A 13,364-nucleotide genomic window follows, 5' to 3' on the forward strand; every position below is an offset into this window, starting at 1 on the left:
TGAATACTTTTCTCCTGCTTTTTTCATCTCAAACTTGCAGATAGGTTTAGCTTTCCTCCTGGTGCTGTGGTCCTTCATTTTTTTTCATTTTAATAGCATTCACCACAAGAAACAATGGTGTTCCCCATAGTAATTCCCCTTCACCTCTGCGACGATGAGGAAGAAGAGGAGCTACACAGGGAAGTCAAGCTGATCAGGCAGAATAGGAGACCTCACCGGTGGGTATCCGTGCCTCCATGTGTATGGACCAACTTCACTTTCAGCAGTGCTTGAGAAGGCTCCATCGTGAGGCAATAACAAAGTTGTGTCACCCATTTACCCTGGACGTGGAGCCCACGTCTACCAGAGGCATGCACACTGCCTCTGCCAAAATCACAGTGCTTCTCAAACTATATGCCATTGGCTTCTTTCAACCAGCAACAGCGGGCATTTCCAACATTAAGCAATCGGCTGCCCACCAAATACGTCAAGCAAGTGACCAGTGCATTGTTTGTGAGAGCAGCCAGTTCATAACCAATCCTATGAACCTAGCTCATGTAGGTGGTTTGCCTTGGTGGTTCGAATCACCTCTCCTACTTAGTTCTAGACGACAAGAATTACGGTGAACAGGATTGGAACACAGACAAGCTTTACGGACTCAACCATATGGTGTTTAATAAGGTTAACACACACACCCGCCTCCAGTACGTAAAATGCCCAGTGGCGTAAAACAAACAGTACAACAACTTGGCCCGTCGAACAGGCCCCTGTCTCGTATTAAGACGCCTAAAATCACACTGTGTTGCTATACAGAGCATAACATGGACTTGTCCCACAAACCCCAGAACATACACTATATAATACACACAGAACCTCCCCACTAAGCCCCTCTGGATTGGTTGGGACACACAACACCCCTTCACACAGTACTGGTGGTCTTAAGGATGTATGGGCTTGGACAATGTTCACCCTGATTGCCCATTATCTTGCTCGCTGCTTCCCTGTGTAGAGCGTTTCTCCTGGTTCCGTATCGCTGATGCAGTATCCAAGTCCCAGTTTCGAGGTTCGTTCCTACAGCCGAAGAGCAAGGCGAGGCTCTTGTCGCTCGTGGTGGTTTCTTCTCTCCATCTCGGACGGAGTGCTCGGTTCATGGTTCAGAGATGAGGGCATGCGAAGGCGAGAGCAAGCGAGAGAGAGCGAGAATGGCCAAAGCTGCCTTCTCTTATATCCTAAAAGTTCATTAAGATCTGTGTATTGCAGTGATGTCTTTTTAATCACCCTTCTTTGTCTGGTTTCCCGCCTTTCGGGGCGATCCCATCTAGGTACTAGTGTTAATGGCAGATGATGGGCTGCACTTCTTACCCGATCCTGGGTTAAGTGGTTTTCCATTAATTTACAATGGCCCTCCATCTTCTGCCCATTACCATGAGTCACCTACCCGGACCCATTGTTTCCCAGAGAACTCTGTCTGCTCAGACATTCTCCCGTAATCAGTTTGTAGGCCTGGCTGGAATCTCCTGTCCATCACGAACACCTGGGCCCCTCCCATCTTCTCCAAACAGGCTGCTGGTCAATCAGCAGTAACAATCATACAAAATGTCCGATACAAAAAAAAAATCCTTGGGGCCTGCGCTGATGCTTACACTCATCAACATGAAAAGGCTGTCAGCTTTTAGAGAGTTGCAGGATTTCCCTAGATCACTCCAATCCGGTTTCCACCCCTGACACAGTACCGAAATGGCTCTCATCAAAGTCACAAATAACACCCTTTGTGGCTGTGACAAAGGTAAACTATCCCTCCTCGTTCTTCTTGACCTGTCTGCAGCCTTTGACACGGTTGACCACTCCATTTTCCTCCAATGTCTCTCCACCATTGCCCAGCTGGGTGGGACAGCACTCACCTGGTTCCATTCTTATTTATCTAATTGTAGCCAGAAAATCACCTGCAATGGCTTCTCTTCCCACTCCCGCATTGTTACCTCTGGGGTCCCCCAAAGATCTATCCTTGGCCCACTCCTATTTCTCATCTATATGCTGCCCCTTGGCGACATCATCCGAAAACACGGCATCAGTTTCCACATGTATGCTGATGACACCCAGCTCGACCTCACCACCACTTCTCTCGACATCTCCACGGTCTCTAAATTGACCCACTGCTTGTCTGACATCCAGTACTAGATGAGCAGAAATTTTCTCCAATTAAATATTGTTTTCGGGACTCGCCACTGTTGTGTATGTACCTTTAAGAGAAGAACTGATTCTATACTGCAGTACCGGTAGTGACCACCCCTGTATATAAAGCCATAGCAGGCTTCTGTACTTCAGTCTTAAGTTACCCTCTATTCAGTAAATACTGTAATGATCAATAACATGTCATTCTATAGTGGACACTAGGTGGAGCCGTAGAGCTGTGTAGAGCTGTATATAGCTGTATGTATAAGACTACACTACCCAGCTGTATGTATATTAAGACTACATTACCCATGAGGCACTAGGCTACCCACAAGGCAGCAGTCAAGATGGAAGCCTCTACAGATACTGTACCTAGTCCACTTGTGCTCAATAAAAGTGTCTAGCAAAAGCTAGCTGTGTTCATAATAAGAATGTTTATTTATTAATGAACATAAGATGGTACCAGGATGGTGAAGATCTGCTGAAAATTGTGAAAAGCGACATGGAGAATTTGAAGCCACCAGAGCGTTTGAAACTCACAGGAAAAATCGACTACAATTGGCAGACTTTTAAACAGCAATTCGAACTCTACATTGCAGCCATCGGATTCGGTACAAAGCCAGATGCAAGGAAGATAGCGTTGCTGCTTACGGTTGCAGGCCTACAGGCGATAGAGGTATTTAATACATTTGTATTTAATCCAGAAGAGAACAGAGAAAAATTAGAAGATGTGCTAAAAAAATTTGATGCACATTGCTCTCCCAAAAAGAATGAGACCTATGAAAGATACATGTTCTGTTCAAGGACACAGCAGCAAAATGAGACTTTTGATAGCTTTATAACTGATCTGAAACTGAAAGCACAGACATGTAATTTCTCTGAGCTGAAATCATCCATGATTCGTGACCAGATTGTGTTTGGTATTCATGATAAAAAAGTCAGGGAACGTCTGTTGAGAGAAACCGAACTAAATTTGGAAAATGCGGTGATAATATGCCAAGCCAGCGAGCTAGCTCGAAAGCACGTGAAGACTTTCAGTGAAATCAATAATGATGCAATTGTAATGCGTGATAACGCTGCTGTCGGTGCTGTGTCCTACAAGGGGAAGAAACGTGGGCAGAACAGAAATGAAAAGCAATCGGAGGATGACATTTTTAATTGTAAACGCTGTGGTTACAAACACCAGTTAAGACAATGCCCAGCGTTTGGAAAAATGTGCACAAAGTGTAATGGAAAGAATCACTTTGCCAAACAATGCTTTTCAAAAGTAAAAACAACGAAAGGGCAACAAGTTAATGTGATTGAGGACACTGATTTAAGTGAGACATTTTTTGTAGGAATGGTGTCATGTGACGATATCAAAAAAGATACAGAAAATGTGCAGCCCTCAGAAATGGACAATGCTGAACATAAAGTCAATGCAGTAAAAGTGGACAAATGTATGATCCCACTGCAGATAAATGGAGCATTAGTTACATTGAAACTGGACACTGGGGCAAAAGCAAACTTAATCAGTATGAGTGACATAAAAAATATGAAAGAAAAGCCCAAAATACAGAAAAAGTCAGTACTACTGAAGAGCTATAATGGACAGAAAATAGATAGCTTAGGTGTATGCAGACTTAAAGTGACAGTCAAAGACAAAGTGCATCATCTCATGTTTTCTGTTGTGGCTGAAAGACTTGATTCGATACTAGGTGACAAAGCTTGTGAAGACTTGGAACTGGTCAAGAGAGTCTACCGTATAAACTGTGCCATAAGCAGACCAGATGATTCAGGTGATGAAGCAGAGAGCCCATCAAGGATGAAAAGGCCAAAGGGTATCCATGTCTTCAAAAAGCCTAGTTTCTCCAAGAAGAAAGAAAAAGACTTTAAGGTCAAAGAGAAGCCAAAGGAAGAAAAGCACAAAGAGGAAAAACACAAGGAGAAAAAGTCCAAAGATATAACCGCAGCAGATGTTGTTAAGCAGTGGAAAGAGAAAAAGAAAAAGAAGAAGCCTGCACCAGAGCAGAAAGCAGTTCCGGTGGATACTCCTTCTTCCCTCAGGCCAATCTTTGGTGTTCCATTAGCCGAGGCTGCTGAGAGGACTATGCTGTATGATGGGATCCAGCTGCCAGCAGTTTTTCGAGAGTGCATTGACTACATTGAGAGTTATGGCATGAAGAGTGAAGGAAACACTGAAACCCTCTCCAAGCAAAGATCGCAAGGAGACGTCAATCTATACAAGAGCAGATCGATGACAATGCCGCAACTGCATCTTGTCATTCACCGCCAGAACAATCTCATGAAGACACATCAGACTTACCCGTGTTGAGAAGATCCACACGTGAAGTAAAAGAGCCTGATAGACTTAATCTTTGGGTACAATGTAAAGCTTTGAAAATGTGTTGACTGTTTTGAAAATGTTTATGTTTATAGAGCGCTAACAAAAGTGTTACTGATATTATCTTTATTGTTTTCTTGAAAGTTGATTGATATTGATTTTGTTAAACCTCAAAGAAAGGGGGATGTAATGATCAATAACATGTCATTCCATAGTGGACACTAGGTGGAGCCGTAGAGCTGTATATAGCTGTATGTATAAGACTACACTACCCAGCTGTATGTATATTAAGACTACATTACCTATGAGGCACTAGGCTACCCACAAGGCAGCAGTCAAGATGGAAGCCTCTACATATACTGTACCTAGTCCACATGTGCTCAATAAAAGTGTCTAGCAAAAGCTAGCTGTGTTCATAATAAGAATGTTTATTTATTAATGAAAATAAGAAATACCTGTTATTATTGTTCTCCTGCAGTCCGTGTATTATTGATACTCGGACACTACACTGGCGACGAACAGGTTCGAACTCACCTGCAGTACTGCATCACCTCACGGGGATCTTTCCCTGAGAAGAAGCTTCTTGGAGGTTGAAGTCAGAGCAACAGGTGTTGACCGCGGGCAACCGCCCAAGGATCCATCGGAGTTCGGAGAGTTGCAGGAGAGGTTGTGGAGAGCTGGGCTTGGCTCCCCAGTCAAGGTGTTCCAGCAAATCGTGCTGGTAGCAGGTAGTGCGCTGACCCTTCTGGACTGCGGCGGGCTCGAGCTCGATCGAGCGGCTCTGCAAAGGGGCCGTGCAGTGTCGTCAGGAGGAAAAGAGAGAGAGAGAGGGTGGAGCGCACAGGGCGCAGTCGGTGCTCAAGAACCGGGCAGCGTAGCGAAAATAAACGAGGGGAAGGAAAAGTGAGACGCGCCGAAGCCGCGGGTCACTGCCATTACCCTGAAGAACGCTAGGAGCAGCGTGGCAGCAAGGGGAAGAAGGAGAAGCACGGGAGGCGCCATTTTATTCCATTGGGGAAGAAGGAAAAGCGCGGGAGGTGCCATTTTAATCCATTGGGGAAGAAGAAAAAGCGTGGGAGGCGCCATTTTAAATCACCCAAGATGCCGAAAAGTGGCAGTATCACTGCTTTCAACAATGAGGTAGAAGACTGGACCACGTATGTGGAAAGAATTGAAGTGTACTGCAAGGCAAATGAGGTGGCCGATGGAAAGAAGGCGTCGGTATTATTAAATTTGATGGGCGCGAGAACGTACGGCCTATTGCGGAATTGAATTACCCCAGCTAAACCAATGGAGAAAAGTTTTGAAGAGATTGTCAATATCTTACAGGAGCATCTAAACCCTACACCGCTGCTGATAGCAGAAAGATTCAAGTTCCATAAAAGAAACCAGCACAAAGATGAGAGCAATGCTGACTATCTTACGGAACTACGCAAGTTATCGAAGCACTGCCAGTTCGGAGCAGGACTGGCAGACACCTTACGGGATAAGTTTGTCTGCAGGCTCCAGAGTGAAGGAACCCAGAAACGACTACTTTCGGAAAAGGACCTGACGCTAGAACAGGCTTTCAGCGTGGCAGTATCCTACGAAGCAGCAGCACGGGGAGCTGTGGAAATACAACAGAAACCACAAGAATACAGCGCTAACGAAATGGTGTATGGAGCAGAAAAGTGCTATCGCTGCGGCAGAACAACCCAAAATCAGAAGGACTGCTGGTTTAAGGACAAAGTATGCAGGCAATGTGGGAAAATGGGACACATAGCAAGAGTCTGCAGGTCGGGAAAGAAAACCAACACTACAAGAACTACTAAGGAAAAGTACAAGAAAGTAAAGAAATTGACAGACAGTAGTTCGGAAGATCAGGAGAGTGATAATGGCTCCGGGAGCAGGAGACTAAGTTGTCTAAAGTTACACAACGAGATCACAAAGGAGGCTCACCGAACCATTTGGGTCACCCTCATGATAGCAGGGTCCCCAGTAAAGATGGAATTGGACACAGGATCAGCCCTAACTGTCATGAATCGACGAGACTATGAGCGGCTATTCTCACACATACCCTTGAAGGACACATCCATTGTATTGAAGACATACACGGGGCAAAAAGTCTACCCCAGAGGAAAAATAAGGGTGCCAGTTAAATACAACGGCAAGGAAACACAGAAACTGTATCTATATATACTACAAGATGGAGAACTACCATTATTGGGACGTGAATGGATCCGAAAAATACAATTGGATTGGCATTCCATTCGGGCGCTAACTGTGACTGACAAAAAGGATGATGACGTCACACCTGGACGACTGTCAAAAATTCTAACTGACGTGAAAGAGGTGTTCCAACAAGGACTTGGGACGCTAAAAGGAGTAACGGCAACGATAAAAATCGAAGATAACGCGAACCCAAAATTTTTTAAGGCCAGACCGGTACCTTACGCGATCCGCCCAGCCGTTGAAGCGGAGCTGGAGAGTCTGGATCGTTCGGGTGTGCTGTCCAAGGTGGACTGGAGCGAGTGGGCCACACCCATCGTTCCTGTAATGAAGAAATAATTGAGCAGCACGCCTGGTGAGCTGAAGAAGGTTCGCACCTGTGGGGACTTCAAGGTAACTGTGAACCCAGTCCTGCACACAGTACAATATCCACTTCCACGGATAGAAGATATTTTAGCCTCACTATCTGGAGGGAAATGCTTTACAAAGATTGATCTGGCCCAAGCGTATCTACAAATGGAGGTGGAAGAAGCATCTAGGAAATACCTCACGATAAACACTCACAAAGGCCTTTACCAGTACAATCGACTGGTATTCGGGGCAGCATCAGCCCCGGCTATTTGGCAGAGGGCGATGGAACAAGTCCTGCAAGGGATCCCGAGGACCCAGTGTTATTTGGACGACATCCTGGTTACGGGCGAAAATGACAGTGAACACCTTGCCAACCTGGAGCAGGTGCTCACGAGATTACAGGAATATGGGCTACGAGCCAACCGCCCCAAATGCGAGTTCTTCAGGAGACAAATCTCGTATTGTGGCCACATGATTGATGAGGAAGGGTTGCATAAGTCGCTGGACAAGATTGAGGCTGTAGTCAAGGCTCCAGCACCGGAAAATGTGTCGCAACTGAGGTCGTTCCTCGGGTTGGTGAACTACTACCATAAGTTCTTGCTGAATTTATCTACAATTCTGCACCCACTGAACGCCCTGCTGCAAACTGGAGTAACATGGAAATAGAGTGATGAGTGTAAGCGTGCCTTTCAGAAATGTAAATGCCTAATCACTTCAAAAGAAGTATTGGCCCACTACAATCCAACACTACCGATTCGGTTAGCATGTGATGCGTCTCCCTATGGCATCGGAGCGGTGCTGTCACACAAATTCCTTGACGGTTCAGAGAGGCCAATAGCCTTTGCGTCGCGCTCATTAACCTCAGCCGAGCGTAACTATGCCCAGATTGACAGGGAGGCCCTCAGCCTGGTGTGGGGGGTGAAGAAGTTCAATCACTATCTGCACGGGCAGAAATTCACCCTACTGACTGATCATCAGCCCCTGGTCTCCATTTTTAACCCAAAGAAGGGCGTTCTGTTGATGATGGCGCAACGGCTGCAAAGATGGTCACTTTTTCTAGGGGCACATCAGTACAACATAGAGTACAAGGGTACGAAACAGCATGGAAACGCTGATGGACTGTCGCACCTACCGTTGCCTACGGTAGAGGAAACACCTGCAGTGGACCCTGTTGAGATATTCCATGCGACCATAGTCGAATGTCTACCTGTTACAAACTCAAGTATAGAGAAGGAAACCCGAAATGACCCGACACTCTCTCGGGTTTATGATTTGACGGTAAAGGGATGGCCAGCACATGGCGACTCACTGTTGCCAGCATTCTCGCCAAGGAGAGAACAGCTGTCAGTGTGCCGGGGGACCTTGATGTGTGGATCCTGAGTGGTAATTCCACCCAACTTGAGAGATAGAGTGCTCAATGAGCTTGATGAGGGTCATCTGGGAGGGGTAAAAATGAAGAGCCTAGCCAGGGCGTTTGTGTGGTGGCCGGGAATCGATAAAGAAATCGAGGATATGACCAAGAGATGCACAGGATGCCAGAAGGTCCAAAACGCTCCACCACAGGCCCCGCTACATCCATGGGAGTGGCCCTCATCTCCATGGCAACGGGTACACATTGATTTTGCTGGTCCATTTATGGACTCAATGTTCCTAATCGCTGTGGACGCCCATTCGAAATGGCCAGAGGTCATCAAAATGTCCTCCACCACCACGGAGAAAACTATTGCAGTCCTACGGGCCATCTTCGCCAGGAATGGCTTGCCAGAGCAGATTTGCTCCGACAATGGGCCACAGTTTGTGTCCGAGGATTTCCGGAGGTTTCTGAGGAATAATGGGGTGAAACATTACACATCTGCCCCATATCATCCAGCCACAAATGGATTGGCTGAGAGGTTTGTTCAGACCTTTAAAAAGGCAATAAAGGCGATGTATAACGACGACATACTACTACAACACAAGGTGGATAATTTCTTGTTTGCTTACCGGAATGTGACACATGCAGTCACCAACCAAGCTCCAGCCATAATGTTCTTCAACCGAAGGCTAAGATGTCGCCTGGATTTGCTCAAACCAAACATAAGACGAGATGTTGAGGATAAGCAATTCCAGCACATAAATGAGAAGCCAACCAGGAGCTTCAAGATAGGGCAACCAGTCTTGGCCCGTGACTACCGAACAGAAAAATGGCAGCCAGGAACGATATGCACACAGCAGGGACCACTAATGTACACAGTGGACGTTGGAGAGAGCATCGTGAGACGCCATGCTGACCAGATTCTAGAGTCACAGGAACAAGCCAAACCCATACCACGAGCAGGTGCACCTGATAATAAACCCGAAGGACAGTTTGCGTCTGCCTCAGAAGCAGTGGTATTGGAAGCTGACGAACCAACCAATGACAATGAGCCAGAATCAACTCCGCCGCAAGAACAGGATACTCGAGAAAGGCGCTATCCAGTCAGGATCAGGAAGCCTCCTCAAAGACTGAACTTATAAATGATTATTTCAGTTGATGTATATAGTACAGCGAAAATTGTAATTAGTTATTATTTAGTTGTTAAATGAATGTTATGTACTATTTATCTGAAAGGGGAGGAATTGTTGTGTATGTACCTTTAAGAGAAGAACTGATTCTATACTGCAGTACCGGCAGTGACCACCCCTGTATATAAAGCCATAGCAGGCTTCTATACTTCAGTCTTAAGTTACCCTCTATTCAGTAAATACCTGTTATTATTGTTCTCCTGCAGTCCATGTATTTTTGATACTCGGACACTACAGCCACAAACTCTGTTCCCTAGGCACCAACTCCATCCCTCTCCCTAGCATCTGTCTGAGGCTGAACCAGACTGTTCGCAACCTTGGTGTCATATTTGCACTGAAATGAGCTTCCGACCACATATCTGCGGCCTAACGAAGACCGCATAGTTCCACCTCCATAACATTGCCCGTCTCCGCCTCAGCCTCAGCTCATCTGCTGCTGAAACCCTCATCATGCCTTTGTTACCTCTAGACTTGACTATTCCAACGCACTCGTTCTGGCCTCCCACATTCTACCCTACATAAACTTGAGGTCATCCAAAACTCAGCTGTCCATGTCCTAACTCGCACCAAATCCCATTCACCCATCAGCCCTGTGCTCGCTGACCTACATTGGCTTCCGGTTAAGCAATGCCTCGATTTCAAAATTCTCACCCTTCTTTTCAAATCCCTCCATGGCCTCACCCCTCCCTATCTCTATAATCTCCTTCAGCCCCACAACCCCCTGAGATATTTGCACTCCTCAAATTCTGCTCTCTTGAGCATCCCTGATTATAATTGCTCAACCATCGGTGGCCGTGCCTTCAACTGGCAAGGCCCTAAGCTCTGGAACTCCCTCCCTAAACCTCTCCACCTCTCTAACTCTCTTAACTCCTTTAAGATGCTCCTTAAAACCTACCTCTTTGACCAAGCTTTTGGACATCTGCCCTAATTTCTTATGTGGCTCGGTGTCAATTTTTTTGTCTTATAACACATCTGAGAAGCGCCTTGAGATGTTTTACTACGTTAAAGGTGCCATATAAATACAAGTTGTTGTAGATGCAAGGTTCAGTTGACTCCATTTACACTGCCATATGTAACCTTGTGGAGAACGCTATAAACTTTCTCAACAGAAAAGAGTTTCACTTAAACAATGTGCAGCTGGTGGTAGAAGTTGCGGGTTTGGGAGGTGCTGTCGAAGAAGCCTTAGCGAGTTGCTGCAGTGCATCTTGTAGATTGTACACATGGCGGCCACGTTGTGCCAGTGGTGGAGAGAGTGAATGTTTAAGGTGGTGGATGGGGTACCGATCAAGTGGGCAGCTTTGCCCTGGATGGTTTAAATAAGGCAAGGTCCCACAAACAGCAATGAGATAATGACCAGATAATTTTTTTTGAGTAATATTGGAAACGTACAGCAACACATGCTTCCAGAATTTCCTTAACTTGTTACAAATCAATCTACACATATTATCAGTACGAACAATTTATTAATGCACAAAAATCAATGTGCCTGCCCCATTTTTATTGATTTTGTCCCTTCTTCCCTTGATGGCCTTTCAGACCCTGTCTCCAACTAATCAGTACTCACTCTATGACAGGAGTTTGTGAAGTGCCTGGCTGGTGCTTAGCAGCAGGAGAAGTGATATTGGCTCAGAATATCAAGATGTAGAATCGGTTTGGGTGGAGTTATAAAATTATAAGGGGAAAAAGTCTCTGGTGGGCATAGTCTACAGGCCCCAGAACAGTAGCAATGCTGTTGGACAGAGTATAAATCAACAAATAATGGAGGCCTGTAAAAAGGGTACGGTAATAATCATGGGAGATTTTAATCTCCATATTGATGGGACAAATCAAATTGGCCATGGTAGCCTGGTGGAGGAGTTCATAGAGGGGGCAGGCAATCTTAGATCTGGTCCTGTGTAATGAGACAGGATTAATAAAAAATGTCCTAGTAAAGGATCCCCTTGGAATGAGTGACCATAATATGGTTGAATTCCAAATTCAGTTTGAGGGTGAGAGAGTTGGATCTCAAACCAGCGTACTAAGCTTAAATAAAGGAGACTATGAAGGTATGAGAGTAGAATTGACTAAAGTGGACTGGGAAAACAGATTAAAGTGTAAGACGGTACAAGAGCAGTGGTCTACATTCAAGGAGATATTTCACATCTTTCAAGATAAATATATTCCACTGAGGAAAAAGGGGAGTAAAAGAAAAGACAGCCATCCGTGGCTTAGTAAAGTAATAAAGGATAGTATTCGACTGAAAACAAGGGCATATAAATTAGCCAAATCTAGTGGGAGGATAGAAGATTGGGAAGCATTTAAAAGCCAGCAAACAATAACTAAAAGATTAATTAAGAAAGGGAAGATAGATTATGAAAGTAAACGAGCAAAAAATATAAAAACAGATAGCAAGAGTTTCTACAGCTATATAAAAAGAAAAAGGGTGGCTAAAGTGAACGTTGGTCCCTTAGAGGATGGGACCGGGAAACTAGTGGTGGGGAACATGGAGATGGCAAAGATGCTGAACAAATATTTTGTATCAGTCTTTACAGTAGAGGACACTAAAAATATCCCAACACTGGACAAACAGGGGGCAATGGGGGGGGGGGGGAGGAGCTCAACATGATTAAAATCACTAAGGAGATGGTACTCAGTAAAATAAAGGGACTTAAGGCGGATAAATCCCCCGGACCTGATGGCCTACATCCTAGGGTCTTGAGAGAAGTGGCGGTAGGGATTGTGGATGCATTGGTGATCATTTTCCAGAACTCCCTGGACTCAGGAAAGGTCCTGGCAGATTGGAAAACTGCTAATGTAACACCCTTATTTAAGAAGGGAAGTAGACAAAAGCTGGAAACTATGGACCAGTTAGCCTAACATCTGTGGCTGGCAAAATGTTGGAGTCCATTATTAAGGAAACAGTAACAGAGCATTTGGATAAACATAATTTAATAGGACAGAGGTCAGCATGGTTTTACGAAGGGGAAGTCATGTTTGACAAATTTGCTCGAATTCTTTGAGGATGTAACATACAGGGTGGATAAAGGGGAACCAGTGGATGTAGTGTATTTGGACTTCCAAAAGGCATTTGACAAGGTTCCACACAAAAGATTACTGATCAAGATAAAAAATCACGGGATTGGAGGTAATATACTGGCATGGGTGGAAGATTGGCTATCTAACAGAAAACAAAGAGTTGGGATAAATGGTTCGTTCTCGGGCTGGCAATCAGTAACTAGTGGTGTTCCGCAGGGGTCAGTGCTGGGACCCCAACTCTTTACAATCTATATTAACGATTTGGAGGAAGGGACCGAGTGCAACATATCCAAGTTTGCCGACAATACAAAGATGGGAGGGAAAGCAGTGAGTGAGGAGGACATAAAAAACCTGCAAAAGGACATAGACAGGCTAAGTGAGTGGGCAGAGATTTGGCAGATGCAATATAATGTTGGAAAGTGTGAGGTTATGCACTTTGGCAGAAAAAAATCAAAGAGCAAGTTATTATCTAAATGGAGAGAGACTGCAAAGTGCTACAGTACAAAGGGATCTGGGGGTCCTGGTGCATGAAACACAAAAAGTTAGTATGCAGGTGCAGCAGGTGATCAGGAAGGCCAATGGAATCTTGGCTTTTATTGCAAGGGGGATGGAGTATAAAAACAGGGAAGTCTTGCTCAGGTATACAGGGTATTGGTGAGGCCACACCTGGAATACTGCGTGCAGTTTTGGTTTCCATATTTAAGAAAAGATATACTTGCTCTCGAGGCGGTTCAGAGAAGGTTCACTCGGTTGATTCCAGAGATGAGGGGGT

General features: G+C 45.2%; 1 protein-coding gene across 1 annotated transcript in view; it reads left to right on the forward strand.

Moving 5' to 3' along the window:
• Nucleotides 1–13,364, forward strand: part of dnah1 (dynein, axonemal, heavy chain 1) — a 971,783-nt gene that overhangs the window by 109,018 nt on the left and 849,401 nt on the right. The gene's annotated exons all lie outside the window — the stretch shown is intronic.

The sequence above is a fragment of the Somniosus microcephalus genome, chromosome 11 (genome assembly GCF_052327205.1).
Source record: "Somniosus microcephalus isolate GS21.2 chromosome 11, FLI_Smic_1.0, whole genome shotgun sequence".
Lineage (NCBI taxonomy): Eukaryota > Metazoa > Chordata > Chondrichthyes > Squaliformes > Somniosidae > Somniosus > Somniosus microcephalus.